This window comes from Phodopus roborovskii, unplaced genomic scaffold, assembly GCF_943737965.1.
Source record: "Phodopus roborovskii unplaced genomic scaffold, PHOROB, whole genome shotgun sequence".
Classification (NCBI taxonomy): Eukaryota; Metazoa; Chordata; class Mammalia; order Rodentia; family Cricetidae; genus Phodopus; species Phodopus roborovskii.
In genome coordinates, this window is record NW_026125278.1 from 6,919,933 (window position 1) to 6,946,170 (window position 26,238).

Consider the following 26,238-nt stretch of genomic DNA (forward strand, 5'->3'; position numbering starts at 1 on the left):
GATGAGTCTGTGCCTTTCAGCAGTGGAAGGTTTGTCCTGATTTGGAGCAGCCTCATGGGGAAGGCCTTCCTTTGGCATGCATGATCACTGTCCAGTTAGGCGGGCAGAGAACGAATCTATAGAAAGCTAGAGGGAAGACATCCTCACTGTGTTTTAGATCTCTAACCTGCAGGATGTCAGCCTAGGGACTGCAGGATTAACATACTAACTAGTTCAGGCTTATCCTTCATCTTGCTCTGACAGTTACATGTTCTCACTGTCTGGATCTGAGACCTTAGGCCTCAGCATGGCAGCATGAAAATGTCTTTTCAAGGGTCTTTGGCTACTTATCCTCATTTCTCTCCAAGTAAGTCACTTTCTGGTTTGCTGCATACCCTGTTGATTCCAGCCCTCTCTAGAATTCATGCATATGGAGATATTAGTGTTATATCAATATTCACTATCATGTTTATCACAGAAATTCCTTTACTATGTTATCAGACATTATAGAAGAGTCCTCAAAAATATTTATTGTACAAGCAACAAAGCTTAAACTATATTCAACGAAACTTTTCAGAATAAAGACACGTGGGAAAACATCATTATTTTTGAAACTTTCACATAATGATCAAAACAGTCAGATGAAGAAATTGAGAAAATGAATAATATAATTAGTATTCTAGCTCACAGGCATAAAATATATACATTTTTAAACTATTCAAACATTCACAAGGCATTAATAAATATTGATTTCATCCTGGGTCTCAGAAAATCTCAAAAGAGAAAGAATAAACCATGCCAATCCTCACAGTTCCTGTGAAATAAAAATTAACTTTAATAACAAAAGCATTACTTGCAGGATAAATTGAGTCTCAGAAGAACCAAAAAACAACAACTACAGAAATATTAACCCAAAGAGTATACAAGGATACAAAATCTCAAGTCATAATACATCAAAAAGTTGAGAATTTACAAAAATATTCACTGAAAATTCACATGAACAAAATAAAGAAAATGAAGGTAACTGAAGTAAACAGTCTTCCCAGGGAGATGTGGGAGGCAAACGTCTGTGCAATCCTAGAGATTTTTGTCTCAGGAATTATATAATTTATTTGTGTTTTTCACCCACAAATCAGTTTAGATTCTGCTGAACCTGTTATTAAGGCTCAAACCTCATCGGCCTTAAGCAAGGTGAGTAAGATGATGTTTTCTGACCTAATGACATTATCTTAATGCTGGGTCTAGAGGTCATAAATAGAAGTCATCAGGATAATTGAAAACATTGTAGCTGGCACATAGGCATAAAAGTAGCAAGGTCTGGAAGGTGTGTGTTCCACAAAAGCTTAGAGAAGCTGTGGAATTACAAACCTGTAGGATTGTACCCCAGTCCTGCTATGACAAGAAAGGGTGTTTTACAAGCAAGCAGAATTTCCCTCAGTATATCTACAGGATAGTCTGAGTAACATCTTGAGTATGTGAGTGTATGTGTGCTGCACGTGTGTGCACAGGAGCTTGTGGGTGCATGGACCTACATGTGCCAGTGCATGTAAAGGCCAAAAGATGATTGTTCTCCACTATATCTTGTGAGATAGGCTTTCTCTCTGAAACCAGAGCTCACTCGTTGTCAAGGCTACCTGAAAAGAGAACTCTGGGTATCCATCTGCTTCTATCTCCCAGAATTGGGAGTGACAGACATGCTCAGCCATGCCTGGCTTTTACTTAGGTACCTGTATTCAAACTCAGGTCATCATGTTTTTGTAATAGGTGGCTTACTAACTTAGCCATCTCCCCATCCCCTCAACATCTTGAGTTTAGCTTATGATAATCCAAAGGAAGTCAGTTAATGTGGGTCTTATAAACTGAAAAACCTTTTATAATACTAAACCAGAAATAGTAAAAATGATTGAAGTCAGGAGACAAAAAATTATAAAGATAATATTACTTAATAGGTAAAGAAAATGAGTAATGAAAATATATCTGCAGCTAGTTACTTTGAAATTATAATGGAAGAGATTTATTTCTAAAAGATACTCATGGGAATTCATATAAAGAGTAATTCAGCTCATTGGATATATGTAAAAGATTATTTTAGACACAAAGAAATCCTTTTTTAGATTAATTACATACAAGAAAAGAAATAATGGTGGTAAAATTTAAGTACTTGTTGAAATATTAAAGTTTTATTTTTAAAAGAAATACTAGTTTCACATACTAACTGAAGAAATTCCACAGATTTCTGACCCTAGTGACTCTTCATTGAATTATACAAGCTTTCAAGTGGGCATTTTCTATTTGCTTTTCAGTCTCATCAAACACAGATAAATGAGAAACTCCACAGTTCATCTCATTAAAGCCATGTTTTGCTTACCAACAACAAAATGCCAACATGACTGAAACAGAACAAAAGCAGTCCAGTGATATATCAATAGTATCATATAGTGGACTGAGACAAAATAGAATGTGGTGATAAGTCAAAGTCAACAAAAATCATCAAAATTTGGTCTCTAGGAATTCAAGAGACAGGAGTAGATTCATGTTCTCAAGCAGTCTGGATTGCAGTCTCTTCCTTCTTCAACCTCTGGGAAATTGGAAGGATATATGAAGCACATAGTTTCAAACAGTAGACAACAGTTCTTGCATGTGATTCATATGAGCAGAAGCAGAAAACACAGTGTTATGAGGAGAAACCTCCTGGAGGCAGCGACAGTGAGTGTGGTTGGATGAATGCCACCCAGTCTTGCTGAGCTACAGGTACAGGGCAGTAAGAAGGATGCAGCAGTAATCACTTGTGGAGAGATAGTCAACAAACACTTGTTTGTTGACATCTGCAATGAAATAATTTTATAAGGGAAGATCAAAATGTAAATTTCGATAAAGTCTGAGAGGTTCATTTGGCATGATATGACCTTTGTGAAAATGTATAGTGCTTGTTCAAAGAGCACAAAGCTGTTCAAATTGTAATTTCTCTTATGCCAAAGATTATTCTTGCATTCACTGGAGGTAAAACAAAAACTAGGGGTATGCCATTGGTTGTTCAATAATATATATATATATATATATATATATATATATATATATACTGTAATGGAATACATTACAGTTTTTTTTTTTTTGCTTTCTTCTACTCATGTTTAAACAAAATTCTATGGTAATTGAATCTAAAAGGAAACAAATTAAATATGCATTATGGATATCTATATTGCATTTTTTGCTAGAAGTTATTTTTTTCTTTTTCTTTGGGTAATTTATATTTCTTTTTTTTTAAAGTTCATTTCTTTAGTTTATGTCCCTATCACAGCTTCTCCTCCCTCTTTTCCTTCCCTTTCTTCCTCCACCTAACCCCCCATCCACTCCTCTGCTTTTGTTCAGAAAGTGGCAGACTTCCCATGGGTATCAGCAAAGCTTGGCATATCAAGTTGCAGTAAGACTAAGCGCCTCCCCTTGTATTCAGGCTGAGCAAGGCAACCCAGTATAAGGACTAGTTACCCAAGAGCTAAATAAAGCATTAGGGATAGTCACTGCTCCAATTGATAGGTATATCACAAATAGACCAAGCTAGACAACTGCCATGTATGCTTAAGTCAGTCCCATCCAACTCCATGGTTCTCAGTTCAGACTCTGTGAGTTCCTATGAGCCCCACTTACTTGTCTCTGTGGGTTTTCTTTTGATGTCCTTGATCCCTCTGTCTCTTATGTTCCTTCATTCCCGTCCCTCTCTTCAGCAGGATTCCCAGAGCTTAGTCTAATGTTTGGCTGTGGGTCTCTGCATCTGTTTCCATCAGTTAGTGGATGAAGCCTATCTGGGGACAGGTGGGGTAGTCACCAATTTGATCACAAGATATTTAGCCTACATATCCACTATTGCTCGGAGGACTAGCTCAGGTCACCTTTGCAGATTTTTGTTAGTTTCCCTTGCATTGGGTTTCTACCTGTCCCTGAATTCCTCACCCCTTTTCCAGTCATCTCTTTCAGTACTCTCTTCCTGCACCCATTCCAAAATGGATTCCTAAAGCCCACCCCCCAGGAGATCTCTATTTTCCTTCCCAGCACAATCCATGCTGTCCCCTCCCCACTTGGGACCTCATTTTTATCTAGCCTGAGTCTGTGGCTGTAACACAGTTGTCCTTTACAGCTAATATCCGCTTATGAGTGAGTATATCATTATTCAGGGGAATGGAAAGATTTCTCATTGATTAAGAGAATACTCATTTCTTCCAGAGGACCTGGGTTCAATTATCAGAACTCAACTAAATAAAAATAGTTCATTATCTTTTTTTAAAAAAATTGAAATATTTAGGGGAGAAACTAAGAAAACTGACAGACCTCACTTGTAGCTTGTAGATATACAAATTTAAATCATTTTTAAGCTTTCTTATTGATTTATATATGCAAATTAACACACTACTATACATATATGATGCTTAGTAAGTACTTCCAGTTGAGGTGCACCACATTTGCCAATTATGGTATAGACCAAAACCATTTTCGGAAATTTTACTTAAAGTACTTTTAACTTTCTATTTTTGATATAATAATTACATCATTTCCTACTTTCCCTTTGCCCCTCCAAACCCTCTCTTATACTGTCTTTTAATTCATGGCCTGATTATTTATTAGCTGCTGTTACATGCATACATGTAAATATTTTTAAATACAATGTACTCACTAGATTGAATTAGGGAGAAAACGTAGTATTTTTAAAACATATTTTTTAATTTAATCTTCTAAAGTTCTAACACTATTCCTCTCTTGTTGGACATCAGTTACTTATAATGAAATATATATTATCAAAATTGTTGATGCTTAGAGTTTGAATGCCAAGCGCCTATGCCTCAAGCTAGACAATGCTACTGAATTCATGTTGACTTCCCTTCAGCAGGTTCATTTCAGCCAATAATTCTCCTTTAGTTCTAACTATTCCAAAAATGACCTCAGATAATTAAGAAATCCCGAGAAATCCCGACATATTTTCCTCTTAGTTGTTCGGAGGAATAGGGCACATTTTTGCATGTTCACATATTCATGAATCCAGAGGAAGTCTTTGGTGCCTTTGTCTCCACTGCATGATGTTGACACATCAGGGTCAGATGCCCCAATTGTTGAAAGGGAATTGATAACACAGGTCTAGGGTTCTTTAATAAAATCAATATACCCCCATGAATCGCACACACATGCATATGTACACACACACACTATAGAGTTAGGACTGTCTAAATTTAACTTCTCATATGATTTAATAATGATTTCTCTTGATATTTTTAAAAGCATCTTCTTGGAATTCTTCTTTCTGTTCAGATGTTTGTAAATCTTTTCAGGGCCCCATGTTTCATATTTGTTCCAAAGACCCCTGTAAGAACCAAACTACTGTAGTATGTAGGGTACCTGGAGGGTTATTCATTGTTTTATATTAGAGAGTCTGACCATGAAGAAATGCATCTCTTTTACTTACATTGCGTGAGGTTATTGGTTGTTGCAAAAGTGTAGATAATCCTTCATTCCATCTCTTTGTAAACCATTGCACTTATCCTGTGCTGAACTGTGCTGAGATTCTTCCCATTGGAGCTTCCAGTTTAGTGGTAATAATAGGATGGGTATTAATGGCTTCTTTAATCATAGCAGTGCCCTGCGACGATTTTCCCACAAAGATAATGAAACATCGTAGTGTTAAGGCATATTTCTGAAACTCTGCTACCTAAGACTACAGATTCATTATGCTATTAGAGTGTTTCTTATTATTCCATAACAGGATAGCTCTTACTTTATTATATTACTTATTTCACATATTTCTATAATACAATTATTATATAAAATAAAATTTTTATATAAGGTTTTACATAACACATATAAAGGTCTCAGGACACTGCCTTGTCAACGTTAAACACTCAATAAATGTTAACAGTATTAAAAAGTCTTTACATTACAGTGATACAAATCTGAAAATATCACTTTAAAGAAGAAAGAGGTTAATTTTGGCTCTTGACTTCAGAGGTTACAGTCCATGGTTATCAGGTTACCTTGCTATTGGGTTAATGTTGAGGAAGGCCATCACAGTGGATTTCTGTACTAGAATATAGTTGTTTGCTTCATTAGGTCAGAGAGAGAGAGAGAGAGAGAGAGAGAGAGAGAGAGAGAGAGAGAGCGCACAAAATACACTATTCAAGGAGACTCCAAGTAACTGGCATCCTCCAGCCAGTACACTAACACATTTGGTTAGAAACGTGTATGTAGGTATGTGGATTAATGTACTACTGAGGTTAGTATCCTGGCTGAAGACACAATCACCTTATAGTAGTGTCATCTGCTGAGAATCAGTGATTTCAGAGATGATGTTGAGTATGCTATGTTAAAGTATATTGTTGTCAGACGAGATCGGGCACGTTCAGGGTGGTATGGCTGTAGAGTGAGATCAACAACTAACTTATCCATGGAGCCCTCAACTAATGCCTGTTGGAAACAGGAGCAAACACCCATACATCAACATTGAGTCCAAGTAGAACCCAGATGCAGATGGAGAGGACAAGGCCAGGCAGCAGAAACACATAGAGACAGCTTACCTGAACAAGAAGGAGCTAAAGGGCCTCCAGACTGATAGCTGGGAAGCCAGGTTGGGACTGACTCAGGCCCCCCTGAATATGGGTCTCAGTCAGAAGGACTGAGCAGTCTAAGGGACCTCAGACAGTGGAGCCAGAATGTATCCCTGGTGCACAAAAGGACCTTGCGAACACACCCCCCCCCATGGAGGGATAATTACCTTAAGCTAGAGACAGGAGAGAAGCCCTAGTCCCTACTTCACATGACCTGTCAGATCTACATGACCCCAACTGGATGGCATTCCCCTACATATGGAATTGGGGTACAGGGATGGGAGGGGAGGGGGTTAGAGTGCATGTGAGAGGGCAAAGAGGGTAAAAGGGAGGGAAGAAGGAAAAAAGGGAGGAAGGGAGGGAGGAAGGGGGGAACTGGGATCGACATGTAAAATAATAAATTAAATATAAAAAATGCTTTGACTCCAAAATTTAAGTTCAAGGACAAGTTACTGGGGCAATGGATTTCTATTTTTGTTTCCACAAAAAATGAAAAGATGTGGATTCCTCCCAGACTAATGTGGTTTGATCAAACCAGACCACCTGAAACAGAGTACCAGGTGATTCTACATTCAAAACAGCTGGGCAAAGCAGCCTTACAGACTAGAGCCAGGATTTCTGCATCTTCTTAGGATTCCTCCATGACAGTGCCCCTTACCAGCAGGAAGTAGTTTGGAAAGAATGACCCCCAAATTCCCAAATATTGTCTATAAATGTTTGTTTTCATTTAAATGGACTTGGTTATATAAAATAAATAAATAAATAAATTTTAAAAACAAAGTTTATTGTTGTCCTTGATAACTGAAACCCTAAAAATAATCAGGAGAGATATTTTAAAACACATTAGTTCTTTGTTGACATTGAAAATTAGTTTCTATTTTTTTTTTTTTTTTTTTTTTTTTTTTTTTTTTTTTTTTTCCGGAGCTGAGGACCGAACCCAGGGCCTTGCGCTTGCTAGGCAAGCGCTCTACCACTGAGCTAAATCCCCAACCCCTAGTTTCTATTTTTCTATCTGAGGGAAAACTCATGAGCCTATTGGACCATTTATTTTATGTTATTTAGTACATATGTTAAGGCTGGTAGACAGCTACAATAAGTTCTATGAAGTCACAAAGTCTTGACTTTTGCTACTAGTATTAGACAATTATGCACAGAGAACAAAATTTGTACTATCTGATCTTCTCATCAGACAATGAAGCAGTGGCTTGATTTGAAAGTCTTTTACCCTGTATGTCTACATTTTAATGCAGGATGTGGGCAATAAAAAGTGAAAAGGTGAGTAATATTTCTGTGAGTAGAAAAGAGCCTCATGGGATAAACCCAGGTGAGTGGTCTACTATGTTGGGCAGGATCACACTGAAGGTCTCTCTGAAGAATTGATGCTGAGCAAAAACTTAAGTGATGTGATTGAAGTTTGCCAAGTTCTAGTGAGCCCACTCTAGAAAGAGGGCTGGGATTGTCAGTTCTGAGGTGACAGTGATAAACCAGATTGCTGTCAAGAGGGCACTGGTAAGAGCTGTGTATCCCACTGTCTATGTTAAGAGAAGTTCCTGTCAGTATTGGTTGAATCATATAATTCAGAGGTCTCTGGTTACTATGTAGAAAACATGTCAAGGAGGAGAGGAGGTGAGAAGCATTTGTGTGGCATTACAAGAATCAAGGCCAAAGGAGTTGATGGTTTATTAGGAGGATGCACTATGGATGCTTCCAGAAGCTTAGTCACGAGCCATATGCCAGAGTGGGAACAGAAAGTTCAAATTCAAGGACACAAGCGATGTGACTGTTATTTTTAAAAATTGAAAAAATAAAAACTAAAACCTACCATGGTTTAAATAATTCTCATCTATGTGTCTTAAAATAGAACCATAAAAGGAGAATCAGACTTCCTGTTTCTAACATGTGAAGATAGAGGTAGACTATTTTCTTGGGTTCATTATGTCTAAATTGACCTCCAACTCAATCCCTTTCAAATGAAAAGTGTTGCCCCTTGACAATTACATATTCATTTGTAGAATAAGTATAAGGAAACCACCCTTGATGGTCCCCTTCTTCCCTACAAATCTCTCCCCACAGAAGTAAAGTTGGGCTGTCCTGGAATTCTGTGGTTTCTTAACAAAATGCTTCAATTGTAGATCTGTGAATAAGATAGTTTAGCACTTAAAATTGTTCCTTCCTTGATTATCTTGCAGAATATTTACTTAAATCATTCTGTCTTCCAAACAGCTTACCCAGTAACTTTCTTTTTAGAAGTTAGATTTTAGGAAGTACAGACAATCACTAACAGGATCTTTGGAACTAGGAAGCATACTTGGTTATAACATAAAAGAATAGTTACTGCTAAGCTTGGTACATCAATGTTTTAAAATATGAATTATTCTAAGATTTTGGGATTGATTTCAAAATGAAACAAGTGTTTTTCAACATAGGCAAAATGAATGATAAAAACATGTATGTCACACAACTGCTATGAAAATAAATTTATCCCAGCTAAAAAATAAAGAAATTTTTATTATTTATTTTTTATTGAACTACACATTTTCCACACCCCCTTCTCTTCTTTCATCTTCTCTTCCATTCTCCCCCTGCCCATACTCTCCCAGCTTACTGAGGAGAACGTGTCTGTTTTTCCCTTCCATGTTTGTCTCTCTTTTTGTTACCTAGGTTCTCTGGGGTTATTGACTTTGCTGTTTTTATGTGTGAGAAAAGTGCTAAATATGTTTAAAATATTTCACAGCTTGAAGCCCTAATCTGATTGTTGTTCAGGCTTAAGTCCTCAATGGGTTCCTATAGTTCAAAACATGACATACTCACTAACCAATTTATATTTTATATTTAATGTTCTTCAAGTAAGAATGTTACTGTTTTCACTGAATATATATTATCAACCCTACTTCTTGAATGTTTAATTAGATCAGTCACTGTTTATTATCATCTTTTGAAATCATATTAGAAACATTCTCTTGAAAAGCTAGTGTGCTTGATTTTTGTAGGCAATTTTTCTTTGCTTAAAAAGAACTTATAATATTTTGTCTTAAAATGTTCAACTCCATGTTGATTAGAGCCCATGTCCATAGCAATTAATCTTGAACAGAGCATAAGTCACTCATACTAAAGTTCTTGAGCACTGACTCCCATTATGAAGCCTGGATGGAATGGTTTAGATATTGACACAATTATATTTTATAAATAGCTTCACATGATTCACAGAAAGTTAATTCTAAATATAGTAAAAGATGCACTGCATTTTCCCCTGTAGTCTGCTTTCTTTAAGGTACATACAAGCTGGCACACATAAAATGATCCCAGAAAGATATTTGATATTTAAAAATAAAGAGTTCCTGTTGTATCAAACGTCATTTGATGCATCTTGCCCTATCTTCCAAATTTATACTTTCATTTCCTATAATAATAGATGAGCAAAAGAACATAAGGCACTGCAATATTCCAAATCATTAAAAGTTTATTTAACATCCATATCTATTAGAAAGTAAAGAGTCCTAGAACTATGGACTAGAAAATGGACTGTATGTACTGGGGGCTGGCTCCAACAGAAACAGCGTAAATACTCAGAATAGTATGCCAGATAAGATCTTAATTAAGCCCAAAATTATTAAACACTTTCTTCATAATTCCTGAAAGTTCAGTTCTACCAACAAAAGAGCACACTGTCATATTCCCATGAGAGTTGCTGTTATTGTAGTTTTTGCTCCTGCAGATGCTGACATCATATTGCATATATTTTGTAAGATTTTAAACAAAACTTCTACCACTTACCTCTGACCCAATACCTTTACTTTTGTACTACTTTGAGGAATACTCAGCAAGCACACTGGTCCACTTGCTTATCATTGTCCTATTCTGCTGTTTTAATTCATTCAACTAAATGCATGAGAAGTCTTTATTTGGTCTCCTTAACATGGGAGTGAGCACTTTAAGACAATGTATGGTCTCTTGTCTGCATGAAGTTTAGGGACTATCCAGGAAACAGACTTCTGTTAATAATTCGTGCACAATTACTGACAATGGCTACAAGGAAAAATAGTAAGTGGTACCTCTACAAGAGGATATGATTCTTCAAGACTCCTTAAAAAGTGGATTGTAAGATGTGGTTGAGAGATGAGAAGAAGTGGGATTAACTTAAAAAAGAAAAGAAAAAAAGAAGGAAGGAAAAAGTAAAGGAGAACCCGCTTGGTAGAGATACTTCAATGTAGGAAACTATTAGGAGCGAGCAAGGACGATCTCATGATATCTCCAGATGGCTTTACTGAGATGTGTCATGATATCTTGTCTATACTCTAAGAAATAAAGCTTGCCTGAAGATCAGAGGGCTGGCCACAGAGGTCTGTACAGACAGACAGGAAGTGACATGTTGGGTGGAGAGTGGAAGGGATAAGACAGGAGGGGACAGTAGTTCACAGTCTCTTTTCACTTGGAAGTTCGCTAGGTAATGGTGGCTGTGGCTAGCTCTGCCCTCTGATCTTCAGGCAAGCTTTATTTGTACAAATAAGATTTTACCACGGTGATGGTTGGAGTAAGAGGACATCTGGAGAGGTGATCAGGCTTCACATTATTTACAGTCTTATAGGCCATTCTATCTCATTTTCCTAGGGTGCTTTAAGATTTTTAATTGAAAAGAGAGAGAATGGAGTGGGACTGTTTCAAGCAGTGAAGATAAACTAAACCAATTAATAGTTCAAGGGGATTGCTCTTGCCATTGGTTGTGAATGGAGACACACACTACTATGGTTTCAGATCAGCCTTCCTAAAGTCTTACTTCTCTGGAAGCCTCTCTCTGAGAGGAACAGAAAATTGCAGCGGTATATCTCTTTGCTTGCTCATTTTCAAATCAGAGTTACTTCATGCCAGGGACTGACCTGAAACTAAAATGCTGCTACAAAGTGGAAAGTAACCTCTCTGGCTAAATCTTCAGTGTAGAATCAGAAAGTCAAGCCAGCAGGAAGGCTTACTGTGCTTCAGAAGCTTAGGTGTCATCTGCTACACAGTATTAAAGCCACACTCCTCTTTTCCCAAAGCCCATACCCTAGAAGGCTGCACCTCTGTAATCTTCACCATCCCTGTGACAAACCATTTTCCAGTCTTAATTTGTTTCTAGAAACTTCTGTTTTTCTGGACCTCTATTATTATTTACTCAGTCATAACTTCTGATTTCCTCCAGAAATTCTTGTTTTGTGTATCAGAGAATTTCCCATCAAGCCACTCACTAATTCTAAGAACACTAAATTCTGTAAGATCATTTAATTTCCACACCTAATTGTGTCTGTCACTATCCTGCTAAATACACATAGGACACTGTTAGTTTCAGCAGATTCTTCAAGATGATGTAAACGTACTTCACGGTTTCCTGGAGGTCATATGAACTGATTGAGGGGAGACAATGGAAAAGCAGTATAACACCAAAAGCTTAGAAAATATTTAAAGGGCTGAAGAGATAACACAGTGATTAAAACACTTAGTGATCGAGCATGAGGACCTGAGTTCAAATCTCCAGAACCCACGCTGAACATGGCGGTGGCATCTGTAATCCAATTGTTCCTGCAGAGAGACGGAAGGCTGGCAGAGGAGACTCCTTGGAATAGAAACTTGTCACCAAGCTAGCCTAGAGTAAACAGCAACAAATAACAGACCTTTCCTCAAACAAGATGGGATGCAAGGATAGACAACTTGAGGTTGTTCTTTGGTTTATACATGTCATCATGCCATTAATGCGTCAACATGCATGTGTGTGTGCATGTGTGCATATTTATATACATGTATATACATATATAAATTGTGTTTATATGTATATATAAACATTTACCCACATACATGCATTTTAAAATCCTTAAATATACGCACAGAAAATAAACTAATATAAATAATTGGAAAATAATTGAATGCACTCTTTCATCAATATTCATTAGGAAAAATTACACAATGTTTTACTATACACAACTTTTATATGCCATATATGTTAATCCAGGCTTAGAGACAGGATGAACTCCCCTCCTCATTACTGTCTTATTTGTAATAGAAAACTCTACAAGGTACTATATAGTTTAAAGTATGTTAAAGCAACAAATGGCACCCATTTCAGTTACTGTTTATAGTCATTAAAGCTGGATTAGGGAATCTTTGGCAGAAATGGGCAGGCTAATTGAATGTTTTAACAGAATTTGATTTCAAGTCAACCACAATTTTAGAGGTTTCTCATGACAGGAAGATCAGGGAACTGGATATTTAAGCCCATGAAATTAAATGCTTTTTGCAAGAGCTCTTTCCACTTACATTTTATTGGCTAGAACTTATCATTGACCACATCTGAATTCAAGCAGGCAGGACAGCAAAATTCTCTGTTCTAATAAATGAAAAAAGATAAACAAAAACAGCCAAAGGCAAGTGCTGCTTAAACTAATGGCTTCTACCGCTTAATCTATTCAGATGACAACATTTGCTAAGATTTGACATGTCATAATTACCTTTCCTATTATGTTTAATTTCTATTTTTAAGATTGAAATCCCTTCTCTGCTTATAATTTTTACATTTTATAATATTTTTCATTTTGATGATTAATATTTTTAGTGCTTTAACTTCCACCAATTACTATAAGACAAAAGCTTTTAAATTGCTTACATTTTGTAAGAAAGACTATTAATATTCTTATAACACAAATGAGAACTTTTATGGCTAGAAAGCCTAATTGAGTTTAGTAAGGGCTCACAGCCAGAGTTAGTCAGGTTTTGAATCCAAGCCTATTAAATATTTTATTGGTGGGTAATACAGCTCCTCTAGTTTATATTTTACTCCATCTTCTAAAGATAGACCAGGTTTTACATCTTCTCCCAGGCTCCACCACCACTACCATCGAGACCTTAGTCCTGCTTTGTTGTCCTATAGTCTATACAAATATTTTAGTGTTCTCAATGTTAGCAATTTGTATTTCAACTAAACACAAAAGTGGTGAATACATATGCTGATTGAATCTGTTATAAATCAAGTTCATGTTTCTGGTTTCAACAGTATTAGAGGCTTGGACTTACTCGTTGATTTGCCTGTCTTTTCTTTGAGAGCACCAGAACCTTCAACTTAATCACTTGGCTATCCCAGGCTCTTATGCTGAGCTTCTGTGTATGGCTGCACTCCTTAGCTATCGATACTCCTCATCTGCAGCTATTCCCAGGGAACCATGTTGGGATTCGAGCTGCTAATGTTTCTTTCTCAAGGGCTTGCTGCTCATCTCCACTCCAGCAAACCACTCCATCATCACTTAGGCACTTGTCATGAGGCAGACTCGCATTTCTCAATCCATGAACTCAACTTCCCAATCTGAGGACAATCGTCTCCAAATCAGGCCGTGCACAGTTACTTCCCATATTTACATGTGTTAGGAAAAAGCACATGGGTGACCTTGGAGGAGTCCATGGCAGGTAAGGGTGAGCAAGGCGGAGGAACAAACAAGCCAGGCAGACTGAGCTTAAGTGAGGATTTTTATTAGAAAGGGAAAGGGGAGAAGAAAAGAGAGGAGAGGTAAAGAGACAGAGAGAGGACAGAAGAGAAGAGGAAGACAAGAAAAGTCCTGTCTGCCCGAGGGGATCTGCAGGAAAGAAAGCAGATGTGGGCAGGGGTCTTCCTTTTAAAGGAGTCCTTTGCACCTGGGCTGACCAGGGTACTGCCTGAGTGCATTCTGCCAGGTCCTTACAACATGTATCCTACAGTTTCCGTACTAGGTGTAGAGCCATCGTGAAAGTTTTGAAGTAGAAGTCTTATTTTCAGTCTTCCTTCCCTTCAGTCAGTTTCACAGACAAGACTGACCTTTCTAAAATGCCGATCTGCCAAGTGACTACACAAAAATTGTGTGACTTCCTACTTCCTAATTCGTGTGACATTGTTTAACACACCTAGAGATTCTGCCGTGATTTGTTGTTTATGCTCTAATAAAGCAACTGGAGATCAAAATGCAAAGCCAAACAGAGCCATTGAGACAGGCAGTGGTGGCTACACCTTTAATCCCAGGACTGGGGAGACAGAGACAGGTAGATCTCTGTTACTTCAAGGCCTTACTGATCTACACTGAATCGATCCAGTCTAAAAGAGAAAGAGCTCACACAAAGGTGATTCTAGCACGTGGGATGAGACTCCTTTAAACCCAGCACTAGGGACATGGAGACGGGTGATGTAGATGGGCAGAGAGGGGAACATAAGGCAGGAGGACACAGGGACTTGGAGTATTTTGCTTCTGAGGATTGGGGGATACAGATCACCCATTTCGTTCTGAGAGAGTGGTAAGAGCTAGTGGGTGGCTGCTTGGTCTCTCTGATTTTCATCTTAAATTTTGAACCCTTCTTCCTGCTACATGATTGTTCACCAGACTTCACAGGGTTTGTAGTCCACACCACCCAATTTCCAGTCGTTAGCACTACTGAATGTTCAATGTCTCCTAATGGCAATGTTACAAAAAATATATATATATTCTAAACCACTGTGCACGCTTTCCCTAGGATACAACTCTTCTTGTTTTGTTGTTGTTGCTGCTGCTGTCATGTTAATTCTCCCTTTGACCTGTGTACTTTGACTTTCCTAGTTGCCTCGTATCCTATAGATGCTAGAATAGATCTGTCTCTTTCCTCTCCAGTTGTTTTCATGTACCCAGACTCTCTCCCAAGAAATTCTCATGGAATTCTATGAGCTGATTTTCCTAACTACTCCCTACACATTTCACCCTTGAAATGCTCCCAGATGAGTACCCACCAATCTTTCCCAATCCATTTTCCATTTAACAGTTTTCATCTATTTTTGTATTTTAGATGAAATTCCTGGTGCTGCTTCCAAACCCATTTTCTGAAATAATGTTTAAAAAGTGATTTAAATATTTTGAATCCCACAAGAAATACACAAATGTAGAGACTATTTATAAAGCATATCTTTCACAATGTACTTTTTAGGAGAAAAGCACATTGAGGGATAGGATCAGAAAATATGGTGTTGTTTTGTCTTCCTCCAGCTACATGCAGTCAGGGTTGCTGGAACACCGCACTGTTTCAAAGTTGGCATTTTGGTAAAAAAAAAAAAAAAAAAAAAAAAAAAAAAAGTTAATTAATAAAGAATTTTTATTAAAAGGCATAAAGTCACTCAGAAGTACAGTATTTTAAGTTTCTATTTCACTATCCATGGCATCTTTTCCATCTTGTAAACTTAATAAACTAAAACAAAATTGGGTTTTTTTAATGACTCTTATTACAGAGTTCAAAATATGAAAAGGACAAGTTTTAGTAGTTAGCACTGCTGAAGAATGCAGTGACAGTGTGCATACATGGGAAAGGACATCTACTGGCCCTTTCTCCTTGCTACAATGCTACAGTCTAGCTAGGAGAAGGGGTCAGCTTTGAAGAAACCCAGCAAATTCCTTTTGACCACCCTGGGGCGGGGAGACAACAGGCTAAAGGAGAAAGCAGAATTTTTAACTTTGTTACCTTTTCCAACTTCACCCAAGCAATAGCTGCACTCATGTATCTTAATATTTTCTTCATCACAAGGAGTCATCGGAGTCTTCCAAATGTTCAAATATGTCTACAGAACACTTGAATTCTAATTTGCACATGCAAACTTTTGCCAATTTAACTAAAATTAAATATGTCCTAAGGGCTAAGATGGCTAAGAGGTTAAGAGGACTTGATGATCTTGCAGAAGACCTGAGTTCAGTTCCTAGACATCCCCTCTGACCTCTGAAGGCACCTGCAACAAACGTGACATATTCTCACACAGATGCACAGGAACACATAAATACAAATGAATAATTAAATACTATAAATATAACCCATTTGTGAAACTTGTTTGTCAGACCACACATAATTGTTTTCATTCATTTCCTTCATGGGCATCATGAGAAGAAAACATTCATGCTTATAAAAGATAGCATGTCCTCAGGTAAAGCATGAAAACTGCGGTGAAAAATATTTGAATATTGCCTATTTTTATTTATGTTTTCTGATCTAATTTTAGGTTGTGTGCCATATGTAAATACTATGTAGAATTCAGCATGTAGCATAGACCAGTCAATAAGCCTTCTAATTTATTCTGACATTCGGTTGACTTTTATTTATTTTTCGAGTGAATTTTACTGTAATATTACATCACTCAAATATAACTGATCCTAAAATTTTGTCTTTCAAAGAGTCACCACATAACTGGCTCTCACAGTGTATAGTATTCTCATGCAGCACAGAAATATGGGGAATTCCAAGTAACACAAGGAAGCATCACCTGCTGTCCATTGGTGAGTTGATTCTTCTTGTGGTTTGCTTATGCTGAAGCATTCCATGACTGCTTGGTATTACAAGATGCACACACACTAGGAATGCATTATTTTAAATTATCATTACATTTCTCACAAAATTTGAATATGTACATTCACAAAAGAAACAAACCCAAAGACTCTTGTGGGAAAGGAGATTGCAACGTTGCACACTCTGAAAAAGGAGAAAGCCACCTAGAGCTGGCTTGGAGGGAGTCAGACCTTGCTCCTAAGGTCTAAGTCCTTCCAGCAGGAGAACTGACATGCCACCATGCTTTTAGTCAAAGAAAGAACTGAGCCTAGAAAGCAGTGGGAGGAATTTGAAGATTGACAATTTTGCTCTTCAAACCTGTTTTTAATATACACGAATTACTATAAAAACCCTGTTTTTTGTTTGTTTGTTTGTTTGTTTGTTTTGTCTGACCATTTCCAATGTCTTTTCAATTCAGACTGGCAAAGCTCACTTGTCAGTGCTATGCCCTGCTACCCAGCACATAGAGCGTAGCAGGGCATTGCATGGATTTGAGGCTTCAATTTCAGTACAATAAATGTGAGTACTGCTTTATCGTATTAGGAAGTTCAAATTGCAAATAAAATCTTTTGGCTTAGGAGGAGTTTCTCTAGTAGATCTCTAGTAAATACTTCAGGTGGCTGTTTCAGAATGACTTTCAAGGAGAAATTTGTGTTTAATTTTTTTCTAAGAATCTGAGTTTGGAAATATTTTCACAATATGTATAGAAGTATAATAAGTTTTAATCTAAAACATTTTTAAACTTTAATATAAGTGAAGAGAATTCTTTATATCCCATACTTGCAAATAATGATAGTGATGATGGTGATATGATAACAACAACAACAATAATAATAATAAATGTTGCAGCCAAAGAATAACTCTGAGCATCTTTCACTGTTTTCTCCATTTTTCTGAAACAGGAACATTCACTAAACCTTAGCTCACTGATTGGCGACACTAGCTTGGGTTACTACTGAGCCTGTTTCAACACTGCCAGCCCCCTCCTCATGTAGATATTCCATCATTCCTGGAGTTTCAGGGGTTTGTAGGATCTGAACTCATGCCCTCATGCTCACACAGGAGGTATTTAACGATTTGAGGTATCTGCCCAACCTCACAATATTCTTGGAAAGCCTTTATTTTCCTTCAGTTAAAACCTGTCTTCTTGTGCTGTATATCTTCTAGGTTAATCAACTGACTGGTTTTTTAAGCTCTCATTTACATTATAGAGACCAGGCTGCATGCAGATCTTACTAATGGCTACACAGAAAGCTCAGAGGCACTATTACTTTATAATAGGCAATACCTGGATGAATAATGAATTGAACTTTTCTCTGTTATGTGACTGTAAAGGTCAAACCACACCACCAGAATATTTTTTTATCATCTATGAATATTTCCATTTAAGAGTTTATTTAAAAGAATTGTTAAATATTCTCATTATGTCTTAACAGCGTGATATCATAGTCTACTTTTTGACTTCTCTATTTGATATGGAATAAAATTGCACCTTGCGGCCAAGGCACAGACACTTAAAGTTTTCAATTTAGAAGCTTTCAAGAATCAAACTGAGTCGATTTGTGCTTTAAAAGTCCCCCACACAAAGAAGCCTACATAAATTACTGTGTGTTTAAAGGTTTCTGATTCTAATCTAATAACTAAAATATCAAAACTACTTTCTAATTCAGGTATTTGAGCCTCACTGCCAGGTGTTCCGTCTGATTGAGGAACCCTGCAGCACTATTCATCAGTGTCAAAATGCAAAACCCCAAGTTCAGTGCAAGAATCCATTGCAAATGGCATTTATGTTTTGATATCTTAACCTGCTTTGAGTCCCCTAAGTGTCTTGTCTGTTTTTATTGTTAGACTTTACAGAATTAAAAAAAAAAAACTTTCAAAGGCTCATTAAAGTATTCTAAAGATATATATATATATATATATATTGTGAGAAAACAGGTGTCTACTTGGAATGTAGATGCTTAAATCATTCATAAAATTAATTTCCTCAGGTTGAAGGAGGCTTTTAAACTCTAATTTGAAAGCCATAATCTTGCATTCTCAGGGCACTGTATGAGCACTGAAATATAATAGACAAGAAAACATAAAATTGTAATAAATTTCATTTGTTCTAGCCACGCATAAAAATAAAACAGTTGTGATATAGTCAATAGGTAGCTTCTAGAGTCACACACAAAGCTTTAGGGTAGTTATTTGTGGAACCATTGTTCTGTGTCATTATCCCCTGAGTGATGCTGCCATTAGTCTGTCCACCACTTTATCTCTGCTCTTGTGCCATTGTCCATGCCCCAGAAACACAGAGGCACTTTGAATTCAATGTTTTTATTATTAGTTTAAAATATATCTTGATAAATAAATTTAAACCATTTAAATTGAAATTGTCCTATAATCTAGAGAATATATTTCAATATTCATAGCATTTGTGGATTTGCCTTATTTTTATATAATTAGAATGCAATCAAATGTATTGAACAATAAGATTATGCTGTGTATAATTTAATCTTTGGTGATTCAGAAAGCACTTTAAGTTATTGTGGTTTCTCAGAGTCAAGATTAGGTACTTTATAACTTTTCGTTGTGGTAGTAAAATATGTAGATACAGAATAACAGAGATTTCCAGTAGATACAATGTTTTATAAATAAATTTTACTCTACCTTCTGTTAATGTTGCAATAGAAAGTATACAGAGATGCAGACACACAGAATTTGTAGGGCAAGGAAATTATTCTAGATTATAATGGTGAATAAATATGATTACTTGCAGATTCCCAAAATACAATCCAAAGAGTACAGTTAAGTGTAGACTGTTGATTTTTGGTATTTAGATGCCAAACACTGCAGTTATTTATTATTTATTTTTTACATTCCAAACCCAGTTACCTCTCCCTCCTCTCCTCCCACTCCCCCACTCCCTTCTTCCTACCATCTGTTCCACAGAACAGGTAAGGTCTCCCCTAGGAAGTCTAAGTCTGTCCCATCCTCTCTTTGAGGCAGGACCAAGGCGCCTCTCCACATCCCACACCTGTGTCTCGGCTGGGCAAGACTCCATATAGAATGGGCTCCACTAAGTCAGTTTGTGCATTAGTATTAGATCTTGGACCCATTGCCAGTGGCCTCATATACTGTCCAAGTCACACCATTGTCGTCTATATTAAGGAAGTCTAGCCCAGTCTTATTCAGGTTCTCCATTTGTGAGACCTGAGTCAGTGATCTTTCACTAGCTGGGGTCAGCTGATTCTGTGGGTTTCCCATCATGGTCTTGACTCCTTTGATCATATTATCACTCCTCCCTCACTTCAATTGTACTCCAGAAAATTGACCCATTGGTTAGTTGTGAATTTCTGCATCTTGGAGCAATAATTTCTATACACATAAACTTCTGGGAAAGGATGTGGATGAAGGGAACAAGTATATATATTTCTATAGCTATCTCTAAATGTTACTATAAAGCATGTTTAATATAGTTCTATTTGGTTAAATATGTTGTTCTATATAAACAGTAGAACTAAAAATATTTGTAATGATATTTCTTACTGAAAACAAGCAGACAAGAAGTTTTGATTAGGTAGAGAATCAAGAATGTACAGTTAAATTTTTGAATTCTTCAAAAATAATCATTTATAGTACATTAATTATTTAAAAATGGGAAACTTAGGACAAATGGGGAATAATGTAGGAAAAGTATAATGAAGTCAGGAGTAAAATTGGTTCTCAAACTGTACATAGAAACTTCTTCACAAATTGTATGAGTTACAAGTTGGATTCTAACATCTTCTGTCAGCATCATCAGGTCATGGAGTCCCAATGAGTCTTCTCTTCTAAGGGATTATTCAAGTCCTCCACTGTACTGAGAACAGTATCTGAAGACCAACTATTCTCAGGCCGTGGTGAGTGAGTAGCTTGTGAACATTACCTTCTATTTTACTGTGACAAATACCATGCCTTAAAATGACTATTTCATTTTACATCTCTCATGACAATAGCACAGTCCTTCCTGAGGCCACTCTCGGAGGTCTTGAAGAACTGTGTTCTCTCCAAACTGTGGCCCATGGATCACATGCCAGGATAGCAGTGTAGGCAACCCAACACTTCCATCAGTAACAATGTCATCTCTAGATGAAGGTTGGACACCCCTTTAAGAAGCTGGCAGTGTACCACAAGTAACCATGGGTGAGAAAATCGGATTTTCCATTTTTCCATTTATTCCAAAATCTACACTTAGAGGATTGGAAACTAAATTAAATGTTATTTAGTATCCTGTCCAATAGATTCCTTTGTCAAAATGGTAGATAGTTGTGAATATTTTTGCTTTTGGACCTTCTTGTCTTTAATATGAAAATATTCACTGTAAAATTTCAAGAATGAGATTGACAATTAGCTCTTTACCCAGAAAATTTAAGTTGGGTGGCCTTTTTTACTGAACATGTGTCCCTTGGGTCTTAAGTCCTAGGAGTACTTTTGGGTAAGCAATGGATGTAGGTGCTCATCTTTTAGGTGAGATCTTTATAAACAAGGCTTTATTATCATTATTTTGTTCCTTCAGTGATGTGATTGACAGACCTTCTCTGAATCCCATATTTAATTTGTAGCTCAGATAGAGTTTTGTTTTTGCTGAACTGGATTTTTCAGTGCCAGTTTTCTATCACTTTGGCAATGAATCAAAACTAGGTTTTGTTCCCTTCATACCTAATATTGCCTTTGTGTAACAGTATTTTCAAGTATGTTTTGGAAGCAGAAAGTGAACATGCAAATTCACATACACACAAATTGCTGAACATGTAGAGGGTGACTGACCATCCTGAGGTGTTTCCCTCATTTCAAGGCCATGTAGAAAATCAAATAACAGATCTGTTGCTGGAACCATACTGATCCACTGTGTGAGTGTTAATGCTGAATAACAGCTTTGATTTGGTAAATGTCTTTAATAATCATCAAAAACAAATTAAATACACTTTGCTTGAATTAAAAGAACACCTGTTGAACTCAGGAAAGTGGGCCCACTGTCTGGAAAGCACAGCTCAGCTGACCCTGTTGACGAAATTGCAGGTGAACCAGCCTGAAAAGTAGAGCATGGTAGACATGGCCCTACCTCTCATCTACCACATGACTGAATGGGGATGGGAAGAGGTGCCTTCCCTCACTCATCAACACCTGAGGCAGATAGGAGAGCTTTCCCTGCTGCCACCAGCTGCAACGCTCTGAAGAATAGACCTTACACCTCATTCAGGGAGCATTACAGAGGTCCGGGTGAGCCATCCCTAAAGTTGTGCTGCTGTCTGTTATGCTTTGCAGTGGGCAGGAGAACAATGGTCCCTTACCCTTTACCCCTCACCCCTCACTACCTGGAGCAAACAAGGGAGCTGAACCTTCCCCTTACCAGCTGACACACTCAAAAAAGTAGGCAGACCAGGACACACCTCACCTGAGCAGCACAGCAAAGTTGACCCTGTTGGTAGAGGTGTGGATGAGACAGCCATGATGTTGTGGGCATGGGAGAGCTGTTGCCACTACTCATCTGTCATGTGGCCACGGAGATGAGGGAGAAAGCACCCCACCCTCACTCTACCCCACCCCCATCCAATCAATGCCTGAGGTCATAAGAGCAGGAGACCTGACCCTGCCTCTCATCAGTTATAGCACTTGGAAGAGTGACCTCCACGTCTCACCTGAGCAACTCAGTCAAGATGACCCTGCAGGTGTAGGTGTGGGAGAATGGACCCTGACGGTATGAAAGCCAGCCAGAGACTGGGCCTTGCCCCTTGCTGGTTGTTGCAGGGATGAACTAGCCAAGAAAAAGCCAGACAGTTCACCCTGGTGGTGAAGACAGGATTATATGTTGGTCCACCTAAACATCCACCCCATCTGTGATCTGCTATAGCATCGGGGTGGGGTTTACAAGGTCATTTCTGTGGACCCAGCACTGCAGGATCTCCAAGGCACTGGGTAGCAATAGGATATCCAGCAACAGCCCCAGTGAGGACCCGGGCATGAGATGGTGCAGCAGAGACCAGGGGCCTTGAGCCAGATCTATGATTCTTTGTGATGAACCTTCGTGTGTAAGGATGTATGGATAAAGGCATTTACTCCCTGACTCACTGTATCACACATCAACTTCCACGATATTTTCCCTTTCTCCCCCTTTCCCCTTTACTCTCTTAATTGGGGGGGGTTTGCAAGGGCAGAGGGCAGATGTGAGGGGATGGGAGATGGGTGGGATCAACAGGCATGATGTTTAAGACACAAAGAATAAATATAAAGAAAGTTTAAAAAGATAAAAAGAGAATACCTGTTGTATCTTTCTAAGCTGTGTTCTACTGATGCCCCTGGAGAACCTGCTGGTCTCTAAAGAGAAATGGAGGAGGACAGGATCTAGGGGGTGGGTGGAGGGGTGGAGGAAGGAGAAACTGCAGTCCAAATGTATTGTATGAGAGAAGAATTTAAAAAAAGAATTTTCTAAATACGAAGTCTGACAAAGATCATGAAAATATCTCTTGAAAGAAAATTGTTTTTAAAAAATAACAGTTTAAGTCTTCTTTAAAGAGAAAGAAATTGAGGTAATTTGGGCTAAAAGAAATTTCTTCAATACCACATTCACCATTTATAGCAGGGTAAGGGTTAAGAAACAGTGCTTGTGATTTTCATGCAAATAATGTTCAACATTTCTCTGCTTAGAAATCTCTTCTAGATTTCCCTTTGTTCTGGCCTCATAGCAATCCTACACTTCTCCTTGAAGCCTCTCCATTCTCCTATTTACATAGCTTGTGACATTCTCTTATATGTGCAAGGACTCCTGCCATCTCAGGCCAGAGCAGCTTGGTGGGCTGGCAGTGGGGAAGCCTTGCTTCCTGCTTTATTGACAGGGGGCTCTGCTTCTGACAAAACTGATTCACATTGACGGGGCCAACCCGCCGAACACTGGTACGAGGGTTTCTCGACAGCTCTGGGGCCAAACTGTGTCCACAGGCCATATGCCTGGCTCCTCTGTCATAAACAGACGACTGAGTGTGCACATTCCCAGGTGTAATGTCACTGGGACCTCATTTGCAAACATATAAACGAATGACATTCAATTATGTTCAGAGGCAATGTTGTCAAAACCACCAAGGAAACAATTTGCTGCTTTTGCACAGTGTGTGCTTCCAACTGCATTAGCAAGTTTTCATCTCTCTGTTGTTAGTGTGTTTCTGAAGAGGAGCTTTTGCAGCCCACAGTTTAAACGTGGTACATACAGTTCTACAGCATATTGAAATGAACAGGGCTTCTACAGAATTAACCCAGCTGAAAATCTTACAAATAATAAAGTCAGCTAATTTTGATGTGTGTAAGCCCTCTGCAACCAGTAGCATAAAACTTCATGCTACCACCAGTGGATATTGAAGGAAGAGTTGAAAATGTTGGCTTTCTGAGATTCTATCCTTGCTAAGCGATGTTGTGTTTTCACTGGTAGTATGGTAACTTTTTCATTTATACCAAATGTGTTTAGAATAAGCAATAGTGTTTTAATTTCACCAGAGTCCTCTTGATGCCACTGTAATGTTCTAGGAGCATATATAAAATCTCAAACCCAGGTTTTCTTATTTACTACTACTAGTAGTGCCAACAGGGAATGAGAAAAAATGAACTATAGCTTTACACAATATGTAAAAACAATAAAAACATCGTGACTTTCTCTTTGCACCATGGTTGTTTGATCATGTGGATGAGCATGAATGATACTCTTGGATTATATTTCATTAAACATAAAGAAGCCTTGGATCCCAGCTACTGAAGAGACTGGGCAGGGAAATGAGAAGTTAAATGCCTCCCTGATTTACATGGTAAGAGCTGTCTCAATAAACAGAAAGTAGGCTGGGAATGTTAGCCTAGCCTGCTCCAGTACCAAGGTTCAATCTCCGATTTCTGTAAGACCCAGGAGCACCAAAATAAATGTAAATAAGTGACTCTGAGTAGCATTGTGTAAACACATGCCATCCTGCTCTGTCCAGCCAGAGGTTAAAATTGTCCAGTTATCTGCCATATTTACATCATGTGTACTATCTGACTCATAGTCCCTTTCTGTCTGCTTTGTAATAAATGAAGTGTCATAAGATCACAATGATTACATTCAAGTATCCTGTCATTTTCTTCATAATGTCCAAAAGTGAATGAAGGCGGAAGGCGGATGATGACATTTGGATATTTCAAAAGGGGTCATAAATGTTTTCATTTATGAACTGGTGTAAGTTCAGGATGTGTGTGTGTGTGTGTGTGTGTGTGTGTGTGTGTGTGTGTGCATGTGCGCATGCATGTGCACTCGAGAATGCGCATATGTGTGTATATGTGTGTGAGTGTGTGTATGTGAGTGTATGTATGGGTATATATGTGTATGTGTGTGTAAATGTGTGTATGTGTGCATGTGATGTGTATGTGGGTATGTGTGCATGTGTATGTGTGCATGTGTACGTATGTGTACGTATGTGTGTATGTGTGTGGGGGTGAATGTGTGTGTGTGTGAATGTGTGTGTATGTGTATGTATGAGTGGAGGGGGTGATTGTGTGTGTGTGTGTGTGCGCGCACATGCGCGTGTGCGCACATGCACCCGTATGTGTATATATGTGTATTTGTATGAGTGTATGTGTGGATATGTGTGTGAATGTGTGTGTGTGTGCATATGTGTGGGGGTGAGTGTATGTGTGTGTGTGTGCGTGCGCACGTGCACGCTTCTGTGTGTATAGTACAATTGGACCTGCAGGCTGAACTTGTTGGAAAAGGGAGAAGAATGCGCACAAAGCACAAAGGGTATTCTGAGCTTGGCCCCTCTTCCTAGACCAGTCCCCCAAACTTTGCAATCTCTTTGTTACTCATTCTTGGTTTGTGTGTGTGTGTGTGTGTGTGTGTGTGTGTGTGTTTTTCAAGACAGTGTTTCTCAAAATCACAGAGATCCACCTGTCTCTGCCTCCCTAGTGCTTGAATTAAAGGTGTGTGTCACCACTGACTGCCTGGCCATTCTTTTTGTTAATAATATAAAAGTGTAGGTCAGACTGAGAATGTTAAACATCTTTGGGGCACCTGGCTTGGTGGCATACCACTTTAATCCCAGCACTTGGAAGGCAGAGGCAGGCAGATTTCTGTGAGTTCAAGGTCAGCCTGGTCTACAGAGCGAGTTCCAGGACAGGCTCCGAAGCAATACAGAGAAACGAGAAACCCTATCTCAAAAACAAAACAAAACCAAAAAACCTTTTTTTGGAGTCTAAGCTTTCCAGAAAAAAAAATGCATGCATATTTTAAATTTCCATAAGATACAGAGAAATAAGGACTAGCACTGACTTGAAATTTATAATATTGATTGGTATGAAAATAAGTCCCATATCATCC